Here is a 12,861-nt window from a genome sequence, read left to right on the forward strand (position 1 = left end):
TGTAGTGTATTCATAAGTGAAATGTAGCACTGAGACTGTTGGTAATAGTACAAATCCAAGTTAACTGGTTACATATTCAGAATGGTTGTTGGACAGTTTGAAGTCATTTATTTGACGACATAATTATATAGAGTGAGTTTAAAATCACTTTAAATTAAGGTCACTTGTCTATTCCTTTACCTAAGGTGATACGTTAGTTTGAAAAGATACATTGAATGCTACCTTATCTCAGAGTAGGGTTTGGAATAAAAAGATAACTAAACATTTCACAATTTTGAACTTGGCCAAAGTCCATTCAGCCTCTCACATAAGCAATTCAAATACCACAACATTATTACTTTCTAACCAGTTGCACAAGTGGACATTTGGGTGGTCTTAAGGAAGAATTGAGTTAAAATATTCATCTTAATTTACAATACAATGAGGTTTAGGACAAAGAACAAATATTTAGAAAAAAGGGAAATAGCTGCAAAACATACTGATACACATTGTCGTACTCATGTCAAGAAGCATATTGTACCGTATTTAAAATATGTTTTAAATCACACCCACACCATGGGGACTATGCTATAAGCGTTCATTAAAAAAATCGCCGGGCCCTTTAAATCGCCATTTTTTTTAGCGTTGCTATTACAGTATTCAGAAATCCTCGATTACCTATGATAGCAAAATTCACAAAATGGGTGAGTAGCCGGCGACGTGATGATCGCCTCTCTCAAAAGGCCTTACCCGGCGATTTCTTTCGGCTTCTCAGAGAGAGCTCCCTGCTCAAATCCCACCCGAAATGAATGTTTTTTAATAAAAATCTAATTATTAGTGTAGATGAGCAGGGTGTCTCCGGAGCAGAACCGCTTTGATTTGAGGTCCGGGGACCCCTGCTTCCAGAGATATAGGCCCCAATATGGGGGGACGGTATCTCCTATGCATTTTATTCTTATAGTCCCGTGACAAGGGACATTTAAATGCATAGGAGATACCGGCATCCCACAACAGGGTCTGTGTCTTGGGAAGCAGGGGGTGACCGGACCTCACATCAACGCGGTTCTGCTCCGGAGACCCCCTGCTCAACTACACTAGTAATAAAATTTATATTAAAACAGCTGCTACCCACAATAAACATTAAAAACATAACAACACTAATACCCACCTCCTCTACTCCCACATGATTCATACTATTGGGAGTCCGGGGTTTCTCAGGTAGTCACTGCAGGTGTCTGTGGGCCCTCACGTGGTCCCTGCATGTGTCCGGGATCCTCGGGTGCTCCCTGCGGGTGTCTGAAGGTCCTCAGTTGGTCCACGCGGGTGTCTGTGGGCTTTGGGTTGTCCCCACATGTTTCTGGAGGTCTTCTGGTGGTCCCCGCGGGTGTCTGTGGGCCCTCAAGTGGTCCCCATGGATCTATGGGGGTCCTCGGGTCACCCCTGCAGGTGTCCCGGGGCCCTCAGGTGGTTCCTGTGGGTGTCTGGGGGCCCTCGGTGGTCCACGCAAGTCCCCGCTGGCCTGCAGTACCAATCCTGTGTCCAATTTTTTTTAAATACATTTAAATAAATACACGCGTTTCCCCCCCCCCCCCCCCCAACACATACAGTACTATAATGGGAGAAATAACTATTATCCAGATATACTCATTTGCCCATTTTTAAATAAAACATTAGCCAGCCAGCATAAATAAAGTAAATAAACCTATCTACGTACCCCTGCCATCTTGGAGGGTGTCCTCATCAGCATACTGCAGATCCATGTCCTCCAATGCCAGCAAGAATACAATACAAAATACAATCTAATTGCCCCTAATCCCTTAATCACTTTAGCAGTTAATTTGTAATTAAGGGATTAACCAACCCTCCTCCGCTACCCACCCGGGAGGCCTAACCACCCACCCTGGGACTACTATACCCACCTGTATCCTTTGATTGCCATAGTGGTACATCATACCCATATAATATGGGCATGATAAGCCACTATAGCATCAATGGTCACTTTAATAAAAAAGCATGAAAGCCAAAAATACACAATAATAAGAGATATACACAAGCACCTAAACACCATAATTAAATAAATAAAAGCACTAACCAACCAATTCAGTAAATAAAAGCACTAGCCAACCAATTCAATAAATAAAAGAACTGCCAACCAATCAATTAAATAAATAAAAGCATTAACCTACAAAACAATTAATTAATTTTAAACACTATCCAAGAAAACAATGAATGAATGTAAACCCCTAACCAACACATCAATGAAAACCAGTAGCCAACAAAAGTAATAATTAATTAAAAACACTAAACAATCTGAAAATGAAATAAAAAAAGCCATCCAAATTACAAACAATGTAAGCCAAACAATAAACAGAAAAATAAAAAACAACACTCAATAGAAAATAAGCATTTGCCAAAAATGCATTGGCTGTCACTGTATTTATCTGTACCTAAATGGGCACAGATTAATACATTATCAGTCAATGTGCAATAAAAAACATAAAAATAAAAAAATACAAAAAAAACCCTGTAAAAATACAATTACATACAGTATATATTTTTCTTGCCTTTAAAGGCATTGACCCTCCAAATCCTGGTATTTCAGGAAGCTCTCGTACCGCGACATCATCAAAGTCAATTCAACGCCATCCACCTTGAAGATCCCGAACAGGTAACAAAATTCTTCTTTCTTTTATCTTCTATCACCTTCTTCTACCTTCATCCCTCATTATTTCTTTTTTTATCTTTAATGTTCTATCTTCTATCTTCATCTGTCAATCCAACCCCGTGGTAAGTCCCAACGGATGTTGACTCGGCATCTTCTTCTTGTTAAATGACGCATCCAGGCCTTATATAGGTCCTGTGACGTCACATTTTCAGGTCTGATGGTACAGCCCAATCTGATTGTATGCTATATCATGTGCCTGCCTCTTTTTTAAAAATTAAGATGTGACGTCATCTCCAAGGGAGGTACGTTACATCCTTAAAACCCCATGGCTATATCACATGGCTATATCACATGGTATTACAGCCAATTGAAGACAATCCCATTGTGGCGATAGGGGGTTAATCAGGCCACTAATAAAGGCATTATACCCGGCTGATTAACCCTATATCGCGTTGGGACTGAAGGAGTTAACTGTATGTTCACTGACATGTTTTCCCCTACACCATCTTTATTGTCCCCATTTTGCAGCTCAGTCCATAGCTGCAGTGATAGAAATGTATTTAAACTGTGCCAATTGTATTTGCGACACAAGGGGCAGCTTCTAGCGCTAAGCCAAGCGCTGATTGAAGAAGCGTGCCTATGAATGGGTGGCCGCTTTGAAGTTTAAGGATCACTTTCTAAGCCCTAGACCTCTAAACTGCAAGGTAAATTGGATAAGTGGTTTGCGGTTTAGCTGAAGTGCTTTTCTGTCAAAATGTATCTACTGGTCTCGTTAGCCACTTAACTTGAAGGGGGAAAGTATATTGGCATGGGAACTGGGTTAAACAGCAGACCACATCACAGCCTGCCCAATTGAGTGGCTAAATCGCGCTAGGAGTGAGCTAACAATCTAATTTTTGGAGTGCAGCTAGGAAAAATGAAACCATACACATACATATAAGGTTTATAATAGTTGCATAAGCAGAACATGCTTTTCTAAATTAACTGTATTGTACTGGTGTTTTTAATTGTACAGGCAGAAATCTTTTTCTGTCAGCCCGGGAATAAATCCTTTAGCTTGTAAATATGTTAAGGGTGAATGAGCTGAGGGATTTTTCATCTCCGTACTTCAGAAGCACCCTGCAGAGTTGGTGCCTCAATGTCTATGAGAAGTTTGGAGTTGAAAAGCTTCAGAGATCCTAGGTGTTAGGATGGCCGGGATATTGTAAGTACCAGATACCGGTGTAGAGTATGGGTACTTCACACTTGGTGGCCAAACCCCAGACTAGTGTCGCCAGGTAAGGGGTTGGACCTGGTATGCTAAGGAGCTCAGGTGTGAGGTTAGCGCCTGCTCCGTGCAAACCGGGAAGCAACTTCTGCCCTTTTTGCAAAGTAATGGCAAGTCGGGGATGGGTGAGAGAAATTTTCCCATGGGCAGAATTGGTGACGCATGTTAGGTATTGGACCTTTAACACTATAAAAATGCCTGCTGGCCAGTCCCTAGGAGATTCATCTAAGATTTGACCAAAGGAAGCAAAGCAGAAGGATTCTGCTGCCAGTGCTCAAGGGCCAAGAAGCGTAGAAAGACTTATTCTTATTCTTATTGACACACGTCTGCAGCATATGAATAAACACTTTTAACAAGCGTATTAAGCGGACCCAGTGGAGCAGGCTGGGGGGAGGGGTGATGTGAGGTGACACTAAGAGTCGCCGACTATCCAAAGAACAGCCTGGTTAACGCTAAGTCACCCACAGCCCACTCTGCCAATGAAGATACCTGCTGTCACGCTGCTTGATCCGGTGTAACCACGGAGAGATGAGGGTGAATCACCAGAGTGAATGCCTGCAGTGTAGTGTGTCCTGGAATCCACGTGCTACCAGCAGTAGTAACCGGAACAGCCATACGAAGAAGCGGTGCACTGATGTAAGTAGGGAACCACACGCAGCTCTAACAAAAAATGACTATTTTATTGAAAAAAAGGAACAAACATCACGAAGCTAGGAACCTCTGATGCGTTTCATCCCGTGATGTTTGTTCCTTTTTTTCAATAAAATAGTCTTTTTTATTAGAGCTGCATGTGGTTCCCTACTTAACTCAGTGCACCGTTTCTTCGTTTGGCTGTTAAGATTTGACCAAGAAACGTCCAAGGTTTAGCGTCAGTGGTTCCGGAATCCGTTAGAGGTAAGGGTTCCCAAACGAACCCTGTAAGGACTGAACAAACTTTGTCCTTTTGCGGAGATATAGGGGTGGCAACTTGTGCCCCTAGCCAGGAACTGTTACCCGGCTCAATTTGCGCACCCACTTGCATTCGTGCAGGGGTGCCCAGAGACTTTGTTTCGTTTCCATGACATTTGATTTCGTTTCCCCATCCCAGTAAGTGTTTTATTAAGTGTAAATTGTGAAGATTTATGTTTGTCTGAAAAGAAATAAATTACAATTTATTTTACTCAACTTGTGTGCTCAGTCCAGAATCCCGGTATTAATGTGTAGATAAGACCTGGTCTACCATGAAACCCATTGGTTGCTGTACCATGTGATAAATTACATTAGTTCAAAAGGATGCGACATCATCCCTTAAAGTGACGTCACATAATTTTGAACTAATGTAACCTATCACATGGTACAACAACCAATGGTATTGTCTTCAATTCCATTGGCTGTAATACCATGTGATATAGCCATGTGATTTTTAGGATGTGACGTACCTCCCTTGGAGATGACGTCACACCCTTAACAAAAATAAATGTAGATTTCACATCTTGGGAAAAAATTACAGAGAAAGAGACAACATAGTGCAAAATGATTACTATATGAAAAACTCAGTTAATTGAAGAATAACAGTTACAGAATGCCCCCAATTAAATAGACTTTGGGTGTTGTTAGTTCGGGACATCCACACCCTTCTTCTATGGCCCGTGGTTCTGCTCTCATCATGGCCGGAGGGCTCAACAGATCTTGTATGTTAAAGGGTCACTTGCGAACAGCATCTCCTCGGGTCTAGTGTCCGGTCGTGCAGCAAGAGATTCCAAGATGGTCACCAACAGTCTCTAGGGAAAGTTCAGCTTTAAACTCAAACGCTTACGCATTGCGCTGACATTAAGGCTTCCTTGGGGGTTCTGATGGTGAGTCATTAGGTTCCCCCTTTTGTAACAAATGGGCCCTAATTGCAAATGGTCTCACAAATGACTAATGGCTGGCAATCTGAATCTTAAAGTGCCCCTGTGCTTCACGGAGTGTATCACCTTGCACATTATTAAGATAGTTGCAATGAACAGTATTATTTTACACAATCCTAATAAAATACTTTCAACTATAACACATCAATTTGAATAGAAAAATGATAATTTATCATTAAACACATTGTGACGGTAGGGGTAGCTGGTCTCACATAATAAAGGTTGCACTATCTCAATCCGTGCTTTGGTTGGCCGGGGCTCCTTCCCCATTTAAAGGATAGCCACGAGGGCTATGTCAGAAACGCTGACAATCAGAGAACCAGACAGAGTATGGAGTTTGACAGTGTACAACTGGCTGCTGTGTGTTGAGCCCTTTGAGATCCAGGACGAGAAGCGGACAGGCCAAGCATACCTGAAGCAGGCCCCTGCACCTAGCGAGGCTAGAGTCTACTCCACAGCTCCCCAGTTGGTATTGTATCTTGTGATTGTGTATCTTATTTTGTCTGCGGGCTTGCCAGAATAAACCTAATTTTATTCAACAACTTTGTCCCATCTTGTGCTAGTGATCCCGGTGGTTTCGGTGTAAAAGTATTGGTCTCCTATGACAGGCTTTTTTTCTGGTGTCATTGGTGGGATCAGTAGGCTTAGTGCTGAGATTTCTTGCAGAAAATCTTAGTGATTGTGGGGAGAGAGGGGAGGGGAGGAGAAATGGCTCTTGCTACAGTCTACTGTCTCGGCACAGCTTATTCTCACACTTCCCGTCACGTGCGCGCCCGGCTTCCCCGGCTTCCCGGGCTTCCCCGACACCCCTGAAGGTTTGAAGTGAGGTAAGCGGGGGTGCGGGGAAGCAGAGGGGCACAGCAGGAGCAGCTAGGGGGCCAGGAAGGGGGAGCATGGAGCGTGCACGAGCGGAGGGGTTGCATGGAGGAGATGCAGCGGCGCGCGGTCTAGACCCGGCACCAGCCCCGGTCAACCGGCGGCTTTTGTTAGAATAGGCTGTGTCGCCACTGTATACAGGTGAAGGTGCCAGGGGTAGAGAGAATTGGGTAGGAAAATAGTACCTACCTAAGCAGCTGAAAGGACCCCTATATAACTAGCACTCAAACTAGAGTTATGAAATCAGGGGAAAAAGTAACCTTTATTAACATATGCAATGGTAAGTGAATATCACTCAAAGTGAACACATAACACTAATGGTTAAAAATATATTAAATAGATATTCCACCTCCAAAATATATCCTAACTAATTGATGGGGATGGAAGGTAGAGGAACTATAAGGCACTGACACCTTGTGTGAATTAGCTCTGATTCACAGGGTGCCTCAGGGTGGTATGTACAGATAAAATACAATACAGAGAAGGTGTGGTATATTAATGTATAATGTCTATATATACACGTCACACTTCCTTGCCACCTCTGAATAAAATGGTCACTCAAAGATATATCAGTGAGGCTAGGGCACCTACAACAGCATATATGTTGTAAAAGCCCTATGCTGGTAGGTGATGATGATAAAACCAAAATATGTTTGTACTAGCCTAAAAAAAGTGGATTCTAGGGGCTGTTGTGTACCGAGCTTTAAAGTGGTGAGTGACAAAGGCCAAATAGTCATAATGAGCAACGCAGTTAAAATACATATAGTTTGACAAAATCTAGACACCTGTATAGCTAGGAAAGTGACTGTTGATTGGAAAACTCTGGACATATATCAAAGGTCTCTTAGAGCACAGAGTGTACAATCAAACAGACTGACAATGGTATATAGTAGGAATACCAGAGTCAAATGAGTGCGGTGTACTGTATAGTCAAAAACACTGTTACTTGGTTACTCAGTTTAGAGCAGCGGTGATTAAATACTAATGTCTATTTCGTTGTAATCATTAAAAAATAATATACTTTGAATGTACATAGAAAACTAAAAAGTGTGCAGATCAGATCCAGGTGTCAATGTCAGCATCATGTAGTTAGCTTGAGAGACAAAATTCCAGTGCAGCAAGTGTATCGTGGTAGTAGCTGTATGCTATGAAATTTACACAGGCTGCTGCTGTATATACTGTAGATAGCAAGCGATAGCTCCAAAATGCACTAGCTACATATTCCATTAAGTGGAAATACTGACACACATATGTAACAAATGTATCATAGCAGTGGTTGTCTATTATAAGATATGTATCAACTGCTGTCTGTATATTGTTAGCAGAAAAGTGTATCGTAGCGGTGCCAGTCTGCAATGAAATTTACACAGACTGCTGCTGCATATAGGTAACATGTCCGGAATGGGAAGGGAGCGAAGATAGCAGGGATACACCATGAAAAATAAAAATAGAAAGCATACAATAGTGCAATAAAAAAAATTCAATCTGGATATAGCATATAAATCTTGGCTCTGTAGCAATGCCTACTTACAGCAGGTCAAAAAGTATATCACATTGATCTACACAATTGGTAGAAAGGTGTCAGGATCTTCGAGAAAAACAGCCTTGGTTTACAGCATGGAATGTCAGCCCATCAGCTCAGACGTCAGGAGATGTTATGGGATCAAAGGCATGCAAAAGAAAGGCAGACCATGGTGTAGATCGCACATAAAATTTATATATAAAAACAACAAAAGAACTTAGGAATCGTACTCACAATGTGTATATGTTCAAAGTTCACATAAGATTTTACTTGAGGCAAAAGGAGTGCCGGCTCAGTGTGGAACAGCTCACCGGGGATCTTCTCCTTAACTCACAGCAGAACGGGTGGAAGATGGCGTCTGACGTCACATCCGCTGTGTGAGTGACGGTGTCCGGTCTTGGAGGGGAGCGGTGGGGGAACTCGGCAACTCGGGAGCCTTCAGTGAAAAGAGCAGCTGCAGCAATAGAAGTGGCTCTACGCGTTTTGTTGTGCTAGACAACTTCCTCAGGAGCAACGAATAATTCTCAATGAGTTGTTTGTAGATATATATAGGGTGAACAATTAAACAATAAAACAATTTAATAAAACAATTTAATAATTAATGAATTAAAAAGACACGCTGGTTCTCCGATGAGAATCGGTACATAACTCAGCGTTCAAAACGGCGCGACAATGATACAATTATGCACTTAAAAACAAAATCGAAGTGGATAAAGATAGGGATCTAATAGTGGCAATATAAAACTAATTAATTATGGGGAGCCATAGCGATTAGGTCTTGTGTGCTCAAGATGCAACGAGGGAGAGAGAGGGGAGAAGAATTAAAGATGAGTTAGTAACATGTATATATTAATTAAAATGCACACTTTTTTGCATCAAGGATATGAAATAAACTACTTATGTGTGTGTGGGTATGTGTGTGTATGAGAGTACCTGTATATATGTAAGAGTGCCTGTGGGTATGTGAGGGAGCCTGTGTGTGTATGTGTGAGAGTGCCTGTGTCTGTGTATGTATGAGAGTGCCTGTGGGTATGTGAGAGAGCCTGTATATGTGTGTGTGTGTGTGTGTGTGTGTGTGTGTGTGTGTGTGTGTGTGTGTGTGTGTGTGTGTGTGTGTGTGTGTGTGTGTGTGTGTGTGTGTGTGTGTGTGTGTGTGTGTGTGTGTGTGTGTGTGTGTGTGTGTGTGTGTGTGTGTGAGAGAACTTGTGTGTGTGTGAGAGAGCATATGTGTGTGTATGAGAGAACCTGTGTGTATGTGTGTGAGAGTGCCTGTGGGTGTGTGAGAGAACCTGTGTGTGTGTGTGAGAATGCCTGCGTGTGTGATTGAATATGTGTGTTGCTTGTGATCAGCAACCCCAGCCCAAGCCCGTGAGGGGTGGAGGAGGGGGAGAGTAGCGGGTCCCTCCGCTCAGGCCACGCCCCCCTGCCGTTCAGGCCTCCCGATCCCGACCACCCCCCGCTCCGTCTCCCGTTCCCTGCAGACCGCATATCGCGGTCGGTATATGTCGGCGCCCCGCCTGTCAGCAATGCAGGAGCGCTGAGGGAGGGAACGGGGCCTTGACCTTAGAGTGCTGACGGAGTGGGCTGGTGGGCGGGGGAGGGGGGATGCAAATGCATGCCGGGGCCATCCGAGGGTTGGGGAATCGGTGGCTGCCTCCTGCTTGACCCCACATGGGAACATGGAACACCATAGGGAGATAGGTCTGCATGTAGTCGACTAACGTCAGCGTCATGTGCGCCAGTGGCCCCTCCGCCTTCTTGGATGCCGCTATATGGTTACAATACATGCAGACCACCAGCACATTAAATGTTCACCACCCACACATTAAAACACAGAGGCACTTAAAGGAGGGGAGTCCGGCACCCTACCATATAGAGAGTAGACATTCACATATAAGAGGATAATGAAAATTAGGTAGCCGGTCCTCTGAACTCCTCACCAACAAGAGTGGTCGGGATTGGCGCTACGAGGACCGCACAATAGGAACCCTTTGGGGGGGCACGGTGCTCCTTACAACCTATACTCACATAGAGGGCAAAAACAGGAGGAGTAGGGAGAGGTGGAGTTTTGGGGGAAACTCTTTAGGTGGATGTTATGTAAATGAGAGTTTTTTATTGCTAAAGCTATAAGTTATACTGTTATTTAACTGTTGTCTGTTTAAAGGAGATGCGCCCAAAATCCACGGGGAGCATGGGGAGGAAACAAAAATCCTGAGGAAGAAAGCAGTTGCTTTTGAAACGCGTAGAGTGGGAGTTTTCATTCAGACCGGAGCATACAGCAGAGAAATTGCAGGAAGATCCAGCACTCACCGCGCGACGAACCCAGAAGTGACGTCAGACGCCAGTCGGAGCAGTGTAACAGCTGACCGGGGGCTGAGGCAGAGGAGTGGGGGAACGTTGCAGGACGTTTTTCTCTCAACATTGGGGTACGTGATCCTGGGGACCCGATCCACTCTGATGACAACTGCATCATCCACTTACCTGTGACTGTTTGAGTCAACCCTGCCTATTTGACTCTTACATCTTGTAAGTAGTTAATTCATTAGAGCCAAGTCATTTGAAGGCTTTTTTCCACGTTGCCCTTTTTTTGCTGCACTTAAATTTATTTTTGTTTCCTCCCCATGCTCCCCGTGGATTTTGTGTGTTTTGCTGTTACTGTGGGGGAAGAGTGAAGACTACCCCTTCCAGTGGGTTCCAGAGCAGGGGGTGAAGCTGTATTCATTTAAATTTTATCACATTATCACCTATTTAAGATTTTGATTAGTCACTTATTATTAGTGTTCACTTTTTATTTGTTTGCGCCTTATTTCACTTTACCACTATATAAAGGAGATGCGCCGGCAGGACAGTTCCCTGATCGGCGTGTATGTGTCCTCCGCTACGATCCCTACAGAATAGGGGTCGCAAACAAGTCCCAGGGAAGCCAGGACCCAGCAGGCAGGGAAGATCCCGTCGTCAGTTTGGGCCAAAGGACCACTCCCGGGGGCTCCCGGAGTGGGCTCTTGTCTTCATGTTCCTATTTGTTTTTTGTACATTACAGTATCTGTTGTTATGTGTCGTGAACCCAATCCCCTTGTTGTTGACCCTCATGTGCTACTCCCAGTCCCCCCCTCCCCTCCTCCTCCCTCCCCGTTGCCTCCCACTCCCTCCTTACCCTTCCCTCAAATACCTATCTACGAGTAAGCGCCCTGAAGGCAGTGATCGTCCGGCCCTACACATGGAAGCCACGGGTAAGTCAAGCAACATAATGATGCGCGTAGTCACACACAGCAATAAATGGCGTTGACTTTTATATCTCACAATGTGCAGGGCTTTAACAACCCCACTAAACGCAAACTAGCCTTCACAGATTATAAAAGAAAATATGCAGATGTGTTGCTCCTACAGGAGACACATTTCAGCAAAACCAATACCCCCAAATATCTTGATAAAGACTTCTCCCAGGTTTTTTCGGCCTCTGCTGAAGTCAAAAAACGTGGAGTTGCCATCCTATTCCGTAATAGCATCCCTTACGAAGGCCTGATAACCAAACGGGATAACGATGGCAGATTTATTATAATAGTAGGAACTATTAGGGGACAGAAGATCACAATCGCCTGTATATATGCCCCCTGCGAAAAGAGTGCAATCTTCTTCGAGAAATTCTTAAGAATCCTAAACTCGGTTGCGCAGGGAAGCGTGGTCTTAGCAGGAGATTTTAATATGGTCCTACAACCTCACATGGACAGATCAGGTGGAGCTACCCTACACAATAAAGGAGCAGGTATATCCCTACGAAGAGGTCTCAAATGTAACCAACTAATAGACATTTGGAGAGAGCTACATCCAGCAGATAGGAATTACACATTCTTCTCGCACCCACATTGCTCATACAGTAGGATTGATTACTTTGCAGTGTCCTGTCACCTGGTCCCCAAGGTCACCCAAGCGGAGATCCATGATATTTCATGGTCTGACCACGCACCCATAGAGCTCCGGTGCAACAATATTCAAACGGGTAGACCAGGAATGAACTGGAAGCTAAATGAATCCATTCTAAAAATTCCAGAGATCTGTGATACTGTGGGTAATGGGATAGACCAATTTTTCAAAGTAAATGCCGGCTCTGTCTCCTCACATCTGGTCCTCTGGGAGGCGCATAAAGCGACTCTCCGAGGTACCCTCATAAATATCACGGCTAGACGAAAAAAAGAGAGAGAGGCAAAAATTGTCACACTCCAAACTAAATTACAAACTCTCTCCGCCAAACATAAAAAGAAACTAGACCCGCAAACCCTACAAGAGGTAAAAGACACTAAAATTGAATTAAACATGATACTGACCTCCAGGGCTGATAATTCATTGAGTTGGTCAAAGAGGAAATTTTACGAAAAAGCAAACAGGCCGGATACGATGCTGGCCCGCATGCTGAAAGACAGGCAAACTAAATACAACATCCAAGCTTTACGCTTAAAATCTGGTACCCCTACTTCAAACCCACAGAAAATAGTAGATGAACTCGGCTCCTTCTATGAGACACTCTATAATGGTGAGAAAGTGGCACATAATCCTAGCACGAGCAGTAAGCTAAGAGATTTCCTGGCTAGCTCCAACCTGGTGAGATTGACAGAATCAGACAGAGCCTCCCTAAATGCCGACTTCACACACGAGGAGTTGACACAGG

Source organism: Ascaphus truei, chromosome 3 (genome assembly GCF_040206685.1).
Source record: "Ascaphus truei isolate aAscTru1 chromosome 3, aAscTru1.hap1, whole genome shotgun sequence".
Taxonomy (NCBI): domain Eukaryota; kingdom Metazoa; phylum Chordata; class Amphibia; order Anura; family Ascaphidae; genus Ascaphus; species Ascaphus truei.